The sequence below is a fragment of the Brachyistius frenatus genome, unplaced genomic scaffold (genome assembly GCF_029030835.1).
Source record: "Brachyistius frenatus isolate BFR_SWC_R1_liver_20210118 unplaced genomic scaffold, ASM2903083v1 Contig_73, whole genome shotgun sequence".
Lineage (NCBI taxonomy): Eukaryota > Metazoa > Chordata > Actinopteri > Embiotocidae > Brachyistius > Brachyistius frenatus.
In genome coordinates this window covers 1,273,058-1,291,777 of record NW_027210672.1, presented here as the reverse complement: position 1 = coordinate 1,291,777, position 18,720 = coordinate 1,273,058, and the positions used below count along the sequence as shown (strand labels likewise).

General features: G+C 42.7%; 1 protein-coding gene and 1 long non-coding RNA gene across 2 annotated transcripts in view; one reads left to right on the top strand and one right to left on the bottom strand.

Annotated features, from left to right (window-relative positions):
* Positions 1–18,720, bottom strand: part of LOC138626427 (uncharacterized) — a 246,553-nt gene that overhangs the window by 122,855 nt on the left and 104,978 nt on the right. The window lies entirely within an intron of this gene.
* htr2cl1 (5-hydroxytryptamine (serotonin) receptor 2C, G protein-coupled-like 1) overlaps positions 1–18,720 on the top strand; it is a 164,424-nt gene that overhangs the window by 89,234 nt on the left and 56,470 nt on the right. Inside the window, exon 4 of the mRNA XM_069708053.1 lies at positions 13,836–13,944. The gene's annotated coding sequence lies outside the window, so the exon portion shown is untranslated. The remainder of the gene's footprint in view (positions 1–13,835; positions 13,945–18,720) is intronic.

The following is an 18,720-nucleotide window of genomic DNA, read 5'->3' as shown; positions in this document are numbered from 1 at the left end:
CGGCAAGGCAGTGAACCCCAAGATGCTACCGCAAGAACTTTGCTTGATAGCTTGCTTGCTATATCTATATATATAAATAAATTGAATTTAATTGAAAAATTCTTAAGCTTTTTGTAGGCCACTGAGGTAAAAAGGCTCTGAGTAAGTGCAGACCACTTGTCCTCGTGTGCAGCAATACATTGTTCCCAGCACTTCTGCAACACTTTGAACGCTCCCTGGAAGTCTCGTTCTTTAAGGGTGTCAAGCGCCATCTGTGATTAACCCCGGGACCTCCTCTGCAGTGTAACCGAGGGGAACCGAAGACGTCGCGGGGAGCCGAATCCGGCAAGTGGAGGGGCGTGGGGTTGCGACGATTGCGTTGTGGCGGGCAGGAAACTCGTGGGCGCGTTGACATACGTTGACAGCCCGAGTGCCATCGCACAGTTCAAGCTGTTTGCGCTGAATATTTTTCCCTTGGGCGCCCTTAACCGTCACAGTCCCCTCTTGACATCCTTATGCCGATCGAAACACCTCTGCCATGCCGTCGCTTCATTGCCACGGGGTGTCTGTTGTCGACGTTCCAAGTTTCCCGAGGGTGCCCTCTCAGCTCGGGTTTCACGTCCTTGGTGAAATCCCAAATATGCACGTACCACTGGTCACAAATGTGTGTGTTTGTAACTCAAGTGCTGATTTGAATCAAGTGACGTAACTTGGACTACTTACTGACGAAGTCTGTGGCTTCTTTCCGCTCCGTGCGCGTCACGATGCCGCGCTCCGTTCGTACAGGGACGGTCTCTGAAGCTTTTGATCGAACCTTAACACTAGAGCTCAGTGGGAAATTAAGTTTGGCTGTGCTTGCATTATGACCTTCAAAACCCCACGAAGACAGAACTCCACAGCCCAAAACATTTCCCATCCTCTCACCTTCGGCTCCTCTTCCTCTCCGCCTTTTGTTAGCCGAGAGCGTCGAGAGAAAAGTATAATAAAGGGCATGGGAACGGAAGAGGGCAAGGTCTATCGATCTGGCTCTATAGAAACCAGAGGGATGAAAGTCGAAGTAGGAGAAACAGGAGAGAAGTTGCTGGTCGTCCACGACAAGGTCAGAGAACTATGGCTCCATCTTGTTCAGAAATGAATCTGTCTTCTGTCTGTTTTTCCATCACATTCAATTTCTCCTTACGTATCTGATTTTTGTAAACTTTTAAAGAAATTTGGGTTCGGCTTGCCGGTCAGTTTGGTTTGCTGGTTTGAATGAGTGGGAGGTTTGGGTTCTAACAAAATGCCAGATTTATTTTAGATCCAGTGCCAAGCTGGTATTTCCGGGACGTGTTAGCTGGGTGAAACAAATTATTTCTCCGATCTTTCATCTACGCACTCAACCAAAGCACAAATTATTCAGCCATTTATCTAAAAGAGAAATTCTGCTATCTTGTTGATAAAACTTCAGGTTCAAATCTTTGAATGTCTGGAATATTATAAGTATATTCATAAAATGATAAAAGCAAAACTTGAACTGACAGGAAATCTAAAATAATTTTGATTAGAACGATAAAATACCAAACACTCGACATCTGCTCTGAAACTACGTACCAATATTCAATACAATGTCTGCCAATACACGCGTACCTTTTTATAATATATCTAACAGTGAATATGGCTGTAAAGTATGAAAGTCCTTTCCTAGTATCAGTGCATCTGACTTCCCTGCCTTTTGTATCTCACACAGGCCCAATCCAATTAAGATATAAAACTTTAAAAGTGGATCATAACAACACGCCAGTTGTTCATTATAATGGTGAAAATGTGTCGCTATGATGTGTTCTCGTGGACACACTATGATACATAGGAGTCAGCACTAGCAATCTTCGGCTAGAAAATCTTGTTATAAGGATCTACTTATTGTTGGCTTTAAGTTTGTTTTTTGTTTTTTTCAGGAATTTATTGACAATATCAAACAATCAGAATATTATGCTGACGAACACGAGCTAGGATTCCATCTGTATCTAAAGCACGTGCCGTGTACCAGCATGATTTCTGGTTTGAATTTGACCCCATGACCTTTGACTAAATGAAGCACAACGTGGTCTCGTAATGCATAAACGACATGACACTCGTGTTTCATTGAGTCATTCGCCTCCGTCTCTCTCCAATGTCAGTCATGTTCTGCAATCCTTGACATTTCCAATGTGTGTGTGTGTGTGTGTGTGTGTGTGTGTGTGTGTGTGTGTGTGTGTGTGTGTGTGTGTGTGTGTGTGTGTGTGTTTTAACGCACGTTATCTTTCTTGGTTTTTTGGTTGTTGTTTTTTATTTGTCTTTCCGTTGAGGACATTTTCCTTATCTAATTTCTCCTCTGTGTTTGCACATTAGCTTCTATCTTCGTACGTTCTCCTCCTGCCTCCCTCTTGTCTGCCTGTTAGCGTCTCATTAAATTTAAAAAGCTTAATGGAAAAACAAACAGGATGGAAAACACCTCCACGTTCCTCCTCCGCCCTCCATCTTCTTGGCTCTCTTCCTCACCTCATCCTCTCTCTCTTTTTTCAGCATTTTATTTTAATTTTTTTACAGCTGCCTTTCTCCTCTTCCTCCTCTCGTCTCTCCCTCCTCCCAAGCCCACCTCACCTCTTCAGCAGCTCTGTCCTTTTTTCAAATTTCACAGTGAAATCCACCATTTGGGGAAAAAAAAAAAAGACATCCAAAACCAAATAGAAACGTCTGCAGCACCCGCTCTTACAAAATGGCTGCAGAAAAGTCAATTTGGAAGTACAGGTGACTTCTAAAAGGAGTACATTTCATGAAAATCATAACCTCTTATGCCCTCTATCTTCTTGCCGTTTCCTCATCTTTTTCTCCTTTCGCATCTCATAATTTCTGTCTTCCTTCCTTCCTTCCTGCTCCTCCTCTTTCCCTCCATGTCTTTCCCGTTTCTCGGTGGCAATGAATACTGAATCAGTCGGAGACAGACGGTGCGTGGGGTCTCCCTGGAGGAGGGAAGCAACAACAAAAAAGACACACACACACAGAAACACACACATGCACACAGACATATGCCGGAGCAAGAAAACCCTCTTGTCTCCATACGAACACACTCGTGCGCACGAGGAAACGCACGCTGGGACGATTTCAGCTCTGATAAATTCTGACTGTAATTTTCCTGATCGGTAATCTGCAGTCACTGAGTCTCGAATAGCTTCTTCAAACATGAGTGAAGCCGCGGGGAGCCTCGGAGGAGGAGGTTAATGGAAAACACACACGTGAGGCGGCTCATTCGCAGAAGTTGGAAGACGCAGACTTTGCGTTGAGAGCAACGAGACAGCGCGCATTTCAACGCTGTCACGGTCTTTGATCGTATCCTCCAAAAATGTGTAATTTTTTTTTTTTGGGTGTGATCTTCCATCCATCAAATGCTATTCAGACTTTTCTTTCTTTGTGTCTCTCTCCATGGTACCTTTCTTCTTCTTCTCTCATACTGTCGTGCGAAGCAACTCTTCCCCTCCTGTTGCCTCACTTTAATTTTGATTTAAATTAATTTAACTCTGTGAGCCTTTGTGTGTAATCTCCCTCACTGAGGCCCCATGACACCAGATCAGAAGGTTATTCGTGGCAAACTTCACATTGCGTAACACCTGACATATATTGTGAACACACATGCACGGTTTTAAACGTGTAGACGTGCTACAATGGATCTTCCCACATAATGTCCCTGATGTTCATTAGTGTGTGAAGGCTCATTCCATTAGCTAATAAACTGTTTGATAGATTTTCATGGGATTTGTTTCAACATGTATGTTGCTCTTAAGATAAATCATAATAAGGTCAAAGGTTTGTTTTATGGTTAAATACCTGCAAAACATTCACGTTAGGCAGACGTGGTAGAAAACTATTGAGACTGTTTGGGCTATTTTAACCAACATGCCCTCATTAACTGGAAGACAGTTAGAAGAAGTACAATCCTGTGAAGATGTGAAGGGAACGAAAAAGTTTGATGAAGCTCTATTAGGTTCATGGAAGGCGGTGAAGTTGAGTCGGTCACGTTGGTTCACATACAGTACATCTCTGAGGAAGAGCGATGCGTCAGAGAAGAAATATGGCCGCGGGGCAGCGCTGTAAGGAGACTGTGTGATACGAGATTATTGCTGAGGCTGTGCCCCGATGATAAGACGCAAGAGAGATGAGTCAACAATGTAAAGAAAACCATGTAATACATTCCTTGAAATACGAACTCGCTGTATGTGTATTATTTACTCCTGCGATTCCGAAACACCGATTCCATTTCAATTGGACACAAAAGACAAAGCACAGCTTCTAGCACAACTGTTTTTGCACTCGGTTAAGTGGAGAGGGCGACACGGAGAAGATGCAGCAATAAAGCCAAAAGGACAGGCAATGCGGCGGAGAAATGACAGGGCAATTTTTAGGAGGAGGGAGATTTAGGGATTTACAGGGAGATGGAGAAGAAATGGAGTGACATGGACCAAAGTGAGGGAGATGGGGGCCGAGCTAGATTCAAGGACGGCTAGAGATTAACGGCATAAAAGCCAGAAATTAAAAAAGGGAGGAGGAGGAGGAGGAGGAGGAGGAGAAGGAGGATGCAGGGAGCTTTAGGGGTGTCATGTGAAAGGGAAAGTGACAAACACAAATAATAAAGGGATTAACGGATGAAGGATGGAGGTTCAGGAAAGTAGAGGAGGGAAAGGGAAGAAGAATGAGGGAAGAGGAGTGATTTAAGGATGTTTTTTTATACCCAACTCCATCCAAATTTTAACCCACCTAGATTCATTCAGACTGTTGAATAGACCGCTATCATCACACATCCGTACCAAATATATGGGCTTGTAGGGGCCCCACAAAACCCGCAGTGGTACCGTAGGTTCGGGATGCCATTATCAACGACAAACGAAGGTGGATCGATACGTTTCGAGACTGCTCCTACAGCCACGGAGCTTAAGACTGTTGGCCAGTAACAGTCGTACCGGACCTCTGTTGTCGCGGCAACAATAATAAACAGACAATTCACGTTGGGACAGTCGCAGTTTGGTCAGGTTTTGGAAAGATCATGGTTTGGGTTTACAATGAATCTGTAACCGACGCAAGTTAAGTTATACGATGCTCGTTACGTTACTTAAAAATGTTGTTAACTTGTGTACGTTACCTAAAGTAAGTCAACGTTGGTTTTGGTTTCAAATGGGACATGAACATTGGGCTTCTCTGTAAAAGTCCAGCGTTTGACCCATTCAGGTACTCCCAACCTTCATCCTTACGTCGACTTTGTTGCTCTTTACGCTCCGTTACCTCACTTCCTCCTTTGGCCGCCAGACGTGGTAATTACTGAACTTTTCCAGCTGACTAGTTGGTGAAGTTTGCCCAGTACATTTCGTGGGCCCCTTCTGGCTCATACTATATTGGATCAATGGGTGATGATATCCACCTCTTCCAGACAGATCGGGTGTCAAAGCAGTGAAGAGGAGACACAAAAAGGTAGGAAGTGAAGACTAGACGAGATGGACAGACTGATACCATACTGCACATGAATGCAACCCCCCAATGAAAAGATAAGTAAAAGCTGGAAGCTACGTTGAGGACAGGCAAGAAGGGCGAACTAATTTTCCTCTGCTGACCCTTGAGAGAGCAAAAAAAGAGGACGTCAAGTCGAGGGGGCATGAAATGCAAGAGACCGAGATAAAAAGGAATACGTTTATGGTGTGGTGGAAGAACCGGAATGGAAAAACTGAGAGGTGAAACTGAAAAGTTTGGAGTTGAATGAGTTTGTGGTCTGGGCAAAAATACCTCAACTCGAGAGCGAGATTCCTCTCATTTCCAAGATTTATATCTTTATTTCTGGTGTGACCTTTCTTTAATATCCATCTGTGTCGCCTTCATTCTCTTTCACCCTCTAAATCCGGCTCCTCGTTTTCAGTTTTGCTTTATTAGATCTAGCACGCAGTGGAGGAAGATGGATAGCGAAGAAAGGAACCAAAGGATGATATACAGTATATGTATATACCCTATTCTGCATAACTGTAGCCTTAGATTACTTCTTGCCGCAGTGGTGCAATATCCCCCAAAAATTATCATTTGAAAGTGAATGGAACTGTAGCTCTGTTAGTCCAACATGTTTTCTTCTTTTTTCCTCAAGACCTATTTGCCCTCTCACTCCTTAAAAGTATTCGTACAGAGCCGCCGATGACTACTTTTACTTGACCTCTCAATAACGTTTGCATCTCCTCCGACCCATGAAGAAAGGCCGGTGCAGTATAGTAGCCCTGGATGTGACCACAGTGAACGTCCCTGCACCCTCAGCTCTGTACATTTGCATTAAGAAAGAAACGTACAGGAGCTGGTTCACTGCAGATCTGGGTGGACACAACTGTCACACAATTATGGCCATAACCCGTTTGTGGTTTTGTTTTGTTTTGTAACACTGCCCATGCAGCGGTTGAGGATGTGCAGTGATGGTCGAAGCTACTGCAACGGTATCCCTGAGCCCTCGGGGTGTGTTGGAAATACATCGGTCAAAGAATTATAGCATTACAGCTGGATTTGTCCGCAACTCGATATATTGATCTCCGGAAAAAGCTGAATTCTGAACAATAACCATATAAGCAGCCACAGATTTCCTCGTCAGCCAGGCAGAACAACTGGATCCTGTCAGAAATCTGCCTTTTAAAATGCATCACGTAAAGTGTCCCATCATGGCGCCATCATATTAATAACCAAGTGACAACCCACCATGATGTCACCCTTTGTTTTGTAAGCTGCCGGTTTAAAGCTTTGGTTTAGTGGCAAAAATGTATTGACGCTTTTTAATTGGATTCTATCAGGTTTTTTTTTTTATTTTTTTTTTTTTTATTTTTAGCCCGCCCCTAGTGGCACTTGGTGGTATGGCATTTTAAGGAACTACCGCGTTGGCTTCACCTTTCAGCCCCGGAGTCTACATCCATTTTTATATACAATACAAGAATTCGGCCTTGTATTGGAACTTTAATGCAACAGCACTTTGTCCAGTTTATTCCCATCACATACTGTGCAACACTCTTTTCTTTTCTTTGCACCCCGGACAGCGTAAGAAGCATTGTGAGGCCCCTGTTACAACACGCACGCACACACACACACACACACACACACACACACACACACACACACACACACACACACACACACACACACACACACACGTGTAGACTGCTTGAATGCCCTCTCCTCGGTCATCAGCTGACTCGCAAACAGAAACTTTGGACTTCATACTTACGCTAGTCTCTGAACAGTTTAAATCTTTCTCTCTCTCTAACGCACACACACACACACACACACACACACACACACACACACACACACACACACACACACACACACACACACACACACACACACACACACACACACACACACACACACACGGACACAGTGCAGCCATTTTAAAAGGCTGAACATGAGTCTGAGAGAATATTTTCTGTATCGCTCAAGGCTCTAGCAGGTTGACACGCACAAAGACACACACACAGATGCTGGTTAAAAAGGTGTAACAGGCAGCTCTAACAGAGAATCTTATCTGCTCTGGTCGAGGTCCCGCCAGCTTGACATGCACTAACACACACACACACACTGCATCTCATCACCAATGTGCTGTTTTTTTTCATTAGGACCCCATCATTGAAGGCAATTACACAGGTCACCCTGGATTATAATGGAGAAATAATGAACTTGGAGGAAGGCAGACAGCGATAGAGGCAGTGGGGGGTAGAGATAGAGGACTATGACACGGAGGAGAGGAAGGGGAGTAACGTCTGTTTTGACTCGACAATGAAGCATCCACATGTATGTTTTACACCAGTACTGAATCTGTAGAAATAATTCATTTACATCAGGTTGAGATTGAGATCTTCACATTCTCACATCTCAGTGTTGATGATGCATTGAGTCAGTTGTTATACAGCGTTCTTTTTTTTTTTGCCTGTTTAAAGAAATAATCCACCAACAAAGAAAAGAAAAACTGTTTGAAATCGAAATAAATGTGTTGCTTCTGGCAGAGAGTCTAACAATTATTTCCGAAAGAAATCCCTCAAGACAATATTCTGGTGGTGATAAGTAGAAGAAGAGTAGATCGATTTTTATTGATACGCAGCAAAAACACAGAACAATAAAGGTGAGAGAAACAAACGAGGCCTCGATCACAGCCAAATATAAAAGACGGACTAACGCTGCAATACTAGAAATACTCACTCCAAATGGTTTAGGGGAAGAAAGCGGGTAACAAACCATCGTCAGCGACCAATATAGGAAAAACACATGCATGTGATTGTACACACGTGAAACGTGTGATTTTGAAACATTTTCACGGTGTGATGTGTGAAGAACATGTAGATTCCCACGTGAACACTTTTCTCCATATTTTCCTCATATGTTGCAACATGTAGTAAACATGTGCAGCGCATGTGATCATAATTCTAGAGATGGACCACCTCTGGACAACCGAATGACTCCTTTGCAGCAGCTGTTAATTCAAGCCGACTGAAGCCTCCATCCTCAGAAAGACGCCAAACATTTCCAAACATCTTCTCAAGCCCGCAGGCAGAAAGTATTTGGTCGAATAATCAATTAAATTAACATCCATTGTTTGTGTACGAGTGTATCTGTAAAACTCCTGGAAGCCGAGCCGGGCTCATTATGCCTCATCCAACATGCTGAATAGGTTAACTGGCGTCTTTATTGACGCCACGTGAAACAGTGAGACCATCGATCGTTCTCCTCGGAGCCGAGCTGATGCACAGGATACCGAAGCCCAAAGGGAACGGTAACGATTTTTTGGTCGTAAAAATTATCCCGGTGATCGGTGCTGAACTCTCGCTGCATTTAACACTTCAGTAAGTGGTTCCGCCTCAAATGGGCAGCGTGTGCATGGAGTACAAGATCTTCTTTTTCAGAAATATAACAAAAAGGGAAGAGAATTGTAGTTGTTGTTGTTGTTGTTTTTTCAGTCCTTAATTGCACATTTGAATAACTGACGAGCACAAAACACAGAGTTTGTGGAAATCCTCGAGCTTCTTTTAAGTTTTGTGACTGAACATTTCAATGTGATGTGTATTTGATGTCATATGTAATTAGAGCTTAATATCCTCTTCGTAAACTGTGGGCTAAACGAACACGCTGTAGAAAATACGTAGCAAATAACAGTAACAGCTGTTTTGACTCGGTTCCTGCGTGTTTTGGTCTTTACAAAGACTCGCTACCCTCTTGTGGAGTTGTGGCTGTATTACAGGTTTTGCTGGATTAAGCTCTTAAAATAAATGGTGGTAACAACAACAAAAATCTCATTTAAAAATATAATTTGTAACACTGACAAACGAATTACTTTAAAGGGATCCAAACAACAGCTCGGTTGCATCTTTTCTTGTGTTGTTGTATTGGGGTGGTGCCGTGATGTTTGCACCACCACACAACCGAGGTGTGAGCTCATAACTGTAACATCTGTGTTGTGTACCACAGCGGTGACTCACACGAACTGGACCTTCTTGATATGCGCTCGATGACGGCCCGTTTTCCAATCATCTCACAGAAGACCAGACTTTTAAGCTCTGTGACCATAATTGCTGGTATTGGCACAGGAGGCGGCAGGTCATTAACTAAGAAGACAAGCTCGGTCACTAATGAAGTCCCGTCCATAGATTACCTTAAGTGCCTCATATTTATGTGGTTGTAAAAACTGGAGTAGTTCTGCTGAGTCGCTGTTTCCTCCAAAGAATCATGACTTCGGTGCTCCGAATTGATTCATCTGGGGATTGAGGTGGAATGACTTTTACCCTTTGATCCTGGGCAGGTATGAATCAAGAGTAGACATCTGGATGAAAAGACGACGTCCACTCGATTAGCTGCATTAAGAGAAATATAATTTTGCTGAAATATGAAAGGTTTCTGTTACATTTGAGCTACTCAGCAGGAAATTCCAATCTTTTAGGTTAAATTTGATGTCAGTATTGATTGCCAGTAAAGTAAAGAATATTCCCTCTGAAATCCCGGTGTGTGTGTGTGTGTGTGTGCGCGTGTGCGCGCGCGTGTGTGTGTTCATGCTTTGTCCTTGTATATGGAGATTGTATTAATTGTGCATTGATAACTGAAACAACATTTAAATAGAAGAAATCCCCGAAGACTGAACATGCAATCAGCAGAAAGCTACCTGAGTGCGTGGGCGGGTGTGTGTGTGTGTGTGTGTGTGTGTTTGTGTTTGTGTGTGTGCGTGCGTGTGTGTTCGCGCACTGTATAAAGAAAATACGTTGTATTTATTTTACTCAGTAGATTTGAGAAAAACCTTCCCTCTTGTCAAAGTATGATCCTATTTCCTATAAGTGGGTAGTAAGACATGAATTTGTGTGTGTGTGTGTGTGTGTGTGTGTGTGTGTGTGTGTGTGTGTGTGTGTGTGTGTGTGTGTGTGTGTGTGTGTGTGTGTGTGTGTGTGTGTGGGTCCCATCTGTTTTCCAGCCTCTCACTCTCTCCAGCTCCTCTAGCCTGTCTGCTCTTGGCTACAATCTATCTTCTTTCCCATCTGATGCCGCAGCTCATCATCACAAACTCCACCAACCTGCATTCTCTTCCTGTCTCTCCGTTTCTCGTCTTCATCTTTTACTGTGTCGACTGCAGTCCGTCTTATTCTGTTTCCACCTCAAATACTCGACAAAAAGATATGAATGCATTTGTGTGTGTGCGTGTTTGAGACTGAGTAAAGAAGTGTCTCTATACCTCGCAACATGGCTACGCTGTTGATTTAATTGGCACTGCTGTCGGAGAGGTGGTGCTGAGAGTTGTAATTATGTAAAATCATTCCCTTGTGATGCCTGGATAGTTTAATATCTCTCTCAGTCTGTGCTGTAACATCTCCAACGCTGCCGATGTGACCGGGCAGATGTGTGTTGAGCAGCATCGCTCTGTGGACGGCGATGTTTGTTTGTTGTTTGTCGACCCGATCGCTTAAATTATGAATTGGATTAACTGACATTAAAGTTCGCACGGACGTTCAGTGTTTCCATACGACGGATCTCGGGGACTTTGATGATCACCTGACTTTTAAATCTACCACAACCGTCGGGATAATAGTTCTGACTTACAGGGCAATGTCTCAACAATCAGATGGATTGTTTTCGAATTTGACACTGATGTTCGCCGCTTTGGTGAATCTCTCACTTTTTATGTCATACTATCATGACGTCATAACCTTTATTTTTTTTTTCCAATTATTTTAGTCCTTAATACATGGCACTCCCATCAGCTCCAGATGCTCAATGTGTTTCGGTCTAATTTGAAAAATGTCTGCGTGCCAACGTCTTAAAATGAGATGGAAAGTCGTGTTTAGATGGGAATTGAGACGGAGACACACTAGTGCAAGTCCAAAATGTGTGTTTGATCAAGAAAATAAATACAATAAGTTGCCCACTAATGTCAGGGTTGGTGGTTCGATCCCCGCCTCCTCCAGTCATGAGACACTGAACCACCAAGTTGCAGGCGAGCACCTTTCATTCGTCAATGGGAGGCAAAACATCGTAAAGCCTCTAAAGTGTAAAAATAAAAGTGTAATTTTCCTTTGTACTTATCGTATGGCCTCATAAATGTTTTTCATAAATGCACAGGCATAAACAATGAGAAGGACTGGAAGGAAATGATGATGAATGAGAGTTTCAGAGTTCAGATCAAGCGGCAACGAACGCTGAAGTCACCCATCGGTTTTTGAACGGCCGTTACGATCTGACTCGATCCGATTGGAAACCCGATGACACTATGTTCCGCCCATCCAGTACCGGTAAAAACCGACTGTACCACGGGTCTGTCAATCGAACAGACACGCCCCCCAAAAACACAACTTTTTTTAGGCTTATTTTTGAATTCATGATGGGATTATTTTCAGATGGACCACAAGAATATAAGAATAAACTAAAAACGCCAAAATCACTTTTTGCCGAGGCTGAGCAAAAACACACCCGGGCACACTACCACTCAGCTGTGAAGTGTCGCTAACACTTTGTACATGCGGTATAATTGCCTGGATTACCTGATCAAGTTGTCGTGAAGCCAGCCTGTATGAATGCAGGTTAGTTATACTGGTATTTCGAAGCCTCGTGTATGCTCATAAACCGACTGTTAATGGGTCAAAATATGCAGAATGCACTTAACTCTATACATCTTGTAAATCTGTGTAACTGGTGGATTCAGATAAAGAATTTTCATCTGGAGTTCTAAGTGAAGAAATCACGCGGTCAGTGCAAAACATGTTGTTCTTCATAAGTTCACTGAAAGCCATTAAAAGGTGGAAAAACACAGGCAGACTGAAAACCTCTCACGTGCGTCGCCCCTTAGAGTCTATTAAAAACAGGACTAAAACACTGTAGCTCAAGGACCACCGTCATGAATGCACCACGACGTCAGACTCGTGTTCAGTTGGCGCTTTTAACTGCGCCGCCACAGTGACGCGGACGAGGCAGCCTTGAGGAGAAGCGAATGTTCATTGTACGAGTTGCCTCCCTGCACGCAAGTCCTAAGTCTCTGAGTTTTATGGCGTAACGGAGGTTCAGGAGATGAGATGTACAAAAGTACACATTTAATTCGGTATAAAACACACCACTTACATTCATTCTCCATCTGATGCCTGAACTCGGGTTTCTCTAATTAAACCGAGTGATATATTGTAAATTAAACTAATTACATCCTCCCGAAAGGCTCCGCGGCTGCAGTCCAAGAGTTTACTCCACCGCGGTCCGTGTTTACGTCCCGACTTCAGATGAATTGCTTCTTCTTTTTTTTTTTTTTGCAGACTAAATTAAATCAAGCGATTTTATTTTTTATTTTTTTTATTATAGATCGAGGAAAAACTCAGCATAGAGCGCACAGCATCTGTTACTGCTTCAGCCGGGCTTTTTGATCGGTCCGGGCCGCGCCACGCACCAATCCACAGAATGCCTTGCCAGCCCGAGCGGTAGCAGGGGATCTAATTAGCGAATTAGCGAACTTTATTAGCTCCTCTTGCTCTTTTTATTCATATAGATTCGGAGAAAAGTTTCCAGCTTGTTAGTGAGTGAATGTGAAGCAGGGTTCACGTTTCCCCCGGAGGGATGAATGTTAAGACGTTTATTTGGAAATCTGAGAATGTATCCTCTTGCGCATGAATGAATGACACAAACAACATGTGGTTTTTTTTAATTTATTTTATTTATTCCCGCTGTCTGCTGCTCCGGCTCTGACCGTCGTCCCTCTCGTGATGGTCTGAGGTGGCTGCTCCGGGGATTCTCAGCTGGATTCGTTTATTCGATTGTTGCCTTCAGCAATTAACTGTAAAAATAAAAAAATAAAATTGAAAAAGAAGATTGAAGAAGGAGAGAGGCAGGAGAAGGAATCGATAAATGTTTGTTTTGTTTAGTTGTTTTTTTTTAGACTACAAATAGAGTTGTGCAGCTATATGAAGCGTACATGAATGCACTCTTCGAAACAGGACAAACTCAGGGTGGTCTTTTATTCCTGCTATCCTCAGCAAATGAGAAGGAGATTTTTGTTGTTGTTGTTGTTGTTAGTTTGGGTTTCTAATACAATAGAAATGAATTTAATGGTTTAGCACATTGATCAGACCAGGAACAAAGACACGCATTACGCGGATGTTTGAAAAATACAGAATAATGATATATTTTTTTAAAACACCAACAAACGTTAGCATCCACGGAGCATCAAAAAAACTACAGGAACGATGGTTTTGAACATCTGTTCCGTCCTCCACGTCCCCATCTGCATCAGATGATACATCCAGGATATCGTCATTTGAGTGACACTGTTATTCTAATACAGAGTCTAAATCCAGATGTTGTTTTTCTTGTTGTGTCTGTTTCAGACTGAAGAGCAGAAGTCAGAAAAAAAGTGTTTCCAGAGCGCACATGAATGCAACACGACGCCGAGGCGGCTCACCGAGGGGGGATCGTTCCACATGAAGATCAAAACGGGTGAGCACAGCAGGACGCACAAACACAACTCGGTTTAGTTGCGTTTCGTTGCGGGTTTAGACTGTATCAGGGATCCTAGACGTGTATTACACCGGTACCAGACTGTACAGTGTCAGCTTACGGCACGTCAGATTGTGTGACGAACGTGTTGTCAATCATAGCGATACAACAGAAGATCAGAGTGACGTGAAGGCAGAAGGACGTCGTCGGTTTTTCGTCATCTGCTCTTGCAAATGTTTTGAAAATACTCTGCAAGCTACGGCACAGTTTTTTTTTTAGTTTTTTTTTTAGTGATGTTACAACGCCCGCATTTCCTGTCGTATTCTTCTTCGGTGCTTCGTGGATGTGGCTCGTGGGAGCAGTCGCACTGTGCGAACTCGGTCGTGAATTTGTGACGCACAATTTTTTTTTTTTTTTTTCCAAATAAAGTTTTAAGTTTAAGTTTTGGATTGACGAGCAAAGACTTCTTAAATGTTTCTCTCAGGACTGTCGACTTAGATCTGAGATGGCCCAAAATCACAGTGTAACAGTGTCATAACGTACACTCTCACACATTCACACACACACACACACACACACACACACACACACACACACACACACACACACACACACACACACACACACACACACACACACACACACACACACACACACACACACACACACACAGGCAGATATACACAATGCCCAATATACTCGCACGCCACCCCTCCTTTACACACTCAAATTTGTTAATTACCTCCCTCCAGCAGACGCTTGATTTCCCTCTCTTCCTTTTTCACCTCTGTGTCCTCTCGTCTCTGCATCCGATGGTGTCTATTTAGGGGGATAGCTGCACACACACACACACACACACACACACACAACACACACAAACTCTCTCTCTCTCTGTCTTTGTTTGCCTGCCTTGCTCTCATGCTCTCTTTCACTTCGAGAAAAGTTGCAGCTTCCATCCAACGCTGACGACTTCCCGTTAATTAGCTCAGTGGTTTGTTCTGTGATTGTGTGCTGGTTAGCAAAGTGCTGTCTGCCGATATTTGATGAGTAAAAGTTCACTGCTTCTTCTCAGAACGTACTCTCTGCCGATTCTGGCGTCTCGCGCTCAAATGCGCGCACACACACACACACACACACACACACACAAGTTTGTGTTGCCACATCTCGGAGACCCTCATTGCCAAAACTCCAGACACACAACAAGTTGAGAGTTCATTTATACATGATGATCTCTTTCTCATGGCTGAGAGCCTTTTTTTTTTTTATTATTTGTACATTTATATACAGTTTATACTTCAACAGTGCGTGGTAATACAAAACTCCGCAGAGTAACGTGGCTGTTATTATAGTTTTCTTTCTCGGACTCTTTGTTTACCGGAAGTTTGACTGAGAAGTCGGTTTGCAGTTGGTCCACAGAGCAAATTTGCATGTCATGTTAAAAAACGCACTTGTTTTTTGTTGACTTTTATTGATTTACTTGTATTTTTTATCATGAGTCTATATTTTATTATTTTGTTGCCGAGAGTGTTTTAAATATATGTAAAGCGCTTTTGTAACTTGTTTTTGAAAAGCTATTTAAAAGTTATTATTAGTTAGCAAAAGTTATTATAATTATTATTTTCATTATTATTGCTGACAGTCAACATTGGGTTCTTTTAGCCGTGACAAACCATCCTTGACCTTCTAAAAACCAAGTAAATATTATTGTAACCATAACCACAAAGATAGCCTAAGCTCAATAAAATCAAAAGCAAAATCATATTGTTTCCTAAACTAAGTTGTTTTAAACGAGGACAAATGATGTCAAAAGGCGCATCAGATTAGAAAACGCTTACATGTGTTGCTCTGGAAATCATGAACCTGCAACTATTATTTTGCTTAATTTTTGGAGTAAATCCTTTGGATTGTGGCAATTTTACAACAACTGGCGCTATTAGGCGAACCTTGACATCCAGGTGTCTCCATTTAGGTGGGAAGAATTGATCAAATAGAGTCTGGACGACAAAATCGCGAAGAATCCAGTTCCAGTTTATTTGCAAAACGTTCAGTTTTATCAGAGATTGTCTTCATTATGCAACAAGAGCAAATACTGCCTACAAAAGCTGATTGGGATTGAAAAATCTCTTGGTAAATGGTGTTAAATCTATTCCCCTTTCTTTGGTAAACATTCAAATATTTAACTTTATTGTGATTCTTCACGGCAGTTTTAATTGTGTCAGGAATGTGTTTTTGTCGCCTTTTATATAACTTTTTAAGACCACACACAGACTCACTCACAGATATTTCAGACTAGTTTTTTGGTCGGTGGCATTTGTGCCGATCAGGATTTTTTTTTTTTAAATCAGTGTCTAGGAATTCTCCTTTCTCAATACGTCTCGTGCTGCAGCTCTGTTGATGATGAGACACCATGTCCTGTGTCCATCTGGCTGTGATGACTTTGACCTTATATCGATTCAAACTCTACACACACACACACACACACACACACACACACACACACACACACACACATGTTCTCTCTCGGGGAGGAAGAGAGAAAGGTCATGTCTCTCAAGTTAATTAGTGTTTGCAGCCCTCAGATCTGGAGGATCCTTCCCTCCTCGGGCTCCATGTCTTCCACTCTCCTCCTTCACTCTTTCCTTCTCCCCCGGAGCATGAAGGTCAGATAACCTCTCGGCTTTTCTTTGCATGTGTTCGTATCCGACTTTTTCAGCCTCCTCCGTGCTGTGCAAATGTATTTACACACATAGACACAAACGTGAATTCTTTGATCTTAAAGCCTGAATCAATTTGTTTTGATGGTGCAGTGCAGCTATGAAGTGTAATTTGCAGTAGCTGCGGGGGAAACGTGTGTGTGTGTGTGTGTGTGTGTGTGTGTGTGTGTGTGTGTGTGTGTGTGTGTGTGTGTGTGTGTGTGTGTGTGTGTGTGTGTGTGTGTGTGTGTGTGTGTGTGTGTGTTTGGCTGGAGGGTTCGCCCATAATGAAGTGTGAAATCTATCTGATAAAGAAAAGTGGGAGTCGGCGAGCTGCCCCAAACTGAGTAACGCATTGCTTTAACGCAGATTAGCTCTGTACGAGTGAGACTTCTCCTTAAACTAGTTATTTACTTTCAGAAGTGTCGGTTCGACTTCTTTGCACGCCCGCGGAGAGAAACTGAACTGAAATATCACTTTTTCATCTGTATTTCACAACAATCAGATGGAGTCAGATCCACCGCTCGCTCCTCCCCCGGCTCCTCTAAATACGGTCACTTCCTGCTCCAAACCGCTCCCGAACTAGCAAGATGGCGACGGCCAATATCCGAACTCGAGGCTTCATAACGGCCGTTCGCAAACCAATGAGTGACGTCACTGTTGGTTGCTGCTCGGTTTGTCAAAATGTCCAAATTAAAATGACATAAAAGCAGCAAATTACAATCACAGTTGTACAAATCAAATATAATATGTCGTAGAGTCGATGGTCAAATTTAAAAAAATATATACCTTATTCAAAAAAAGTTGGGATGTTCTTCTAAAGTCTTTTCAGGGATTTGGTAACAGAAGAACATTAATGTTGTATTTCATGAAGCATCAATTGCCGGTTGTCACTCACCATCTTTACCACATTGTACTTTCCTGCTGTTGCCAGGTAACAGAAACTTTTTTTTTAAGTGAGCGAAACCTTTCCCTTATGATTCTGCCATGAAAGATGAATTCATTCCCCTCTGTACTGTGCTGTGCTTTCTCTCTCTTTTTTTTTTTTTTTTTAGCTTGTTTTGCACACATGCTGCCAAGTGACAGTCATCAAGAAGTCAATCCAATCAGTTAGCACAGAGACTCTTCACTCCTCTTCACTCACTCGACCTCATTATGGTTTGCAGCTCTCAAAATCCTCATTTGTCCCAAGCTGCGACCAGCAGAGTCGTCACTTATGAAGCCTCAAGTTGGGATTTTGGCCGACGACATCGTGCTCCTTCGGGGTGGTTTGGAAACCCGGAGATACTACGTCCCGCCCACCGATAGCCGTAACCTGACTAAACCACAGGCCTGTCAATCAACCAGGTACCCCCCCCCCCCAAAAAAAAAAACAGTGTCGTGTTTTGAAGAAAGCAGAAAACTATTGTGTAGCCATTGCTTTACAATTGTCTGAGGAGCTAATGGCTAATAATGTATAACACAAGGCAAACATGTATCTCCAGAACCTGGGCTCTCAAATTTGACTGTAACACTTGTGTTTCGTCAAGCTGGATCTTTATGTGCCTTACAGAACTGTTGCCTTGAGTCCGAACACAGTATTTCCTTTTTCCGGTTGCCATGACGCTGTCTGTGGTGCTGTGGTGTAGTCACTGTATTTTTCCGTGAAGGACAGGCAAAGCTGTCGGAGGGAGATTTACAACCGTACGAACTCTCCGAATCACATTCACTTAAATGCTTCCAAAAGAAACTTGTTTTTGTTCCGAGTTACTATGAATCAAAGGTCAACATTTTTTTTTATTCTGGCAGAGACATATTTCTTTTAATGCCACCGTTACTTAGGGATGTATATTTAGTCGAAAACCTTGTGCTGTTGTGGCGCTGTCCGTGGTGCTGAAGTCCACATCGGAACATTGTATTTTTCTATGATGCTTTGACGCTCTCCTACGTTGTGGATTTATTACAGGCAACTAACCAAGAAGCGAGTGTTTATTTAGTCTTGAGTCATTATTTCTGGCCAAATTACACGCATCATTTTCCTTATTCATAAAATGTTTCAGATTAAACAAATGATTATGTCTACCTGAATTCCCAGTCTCGTTGC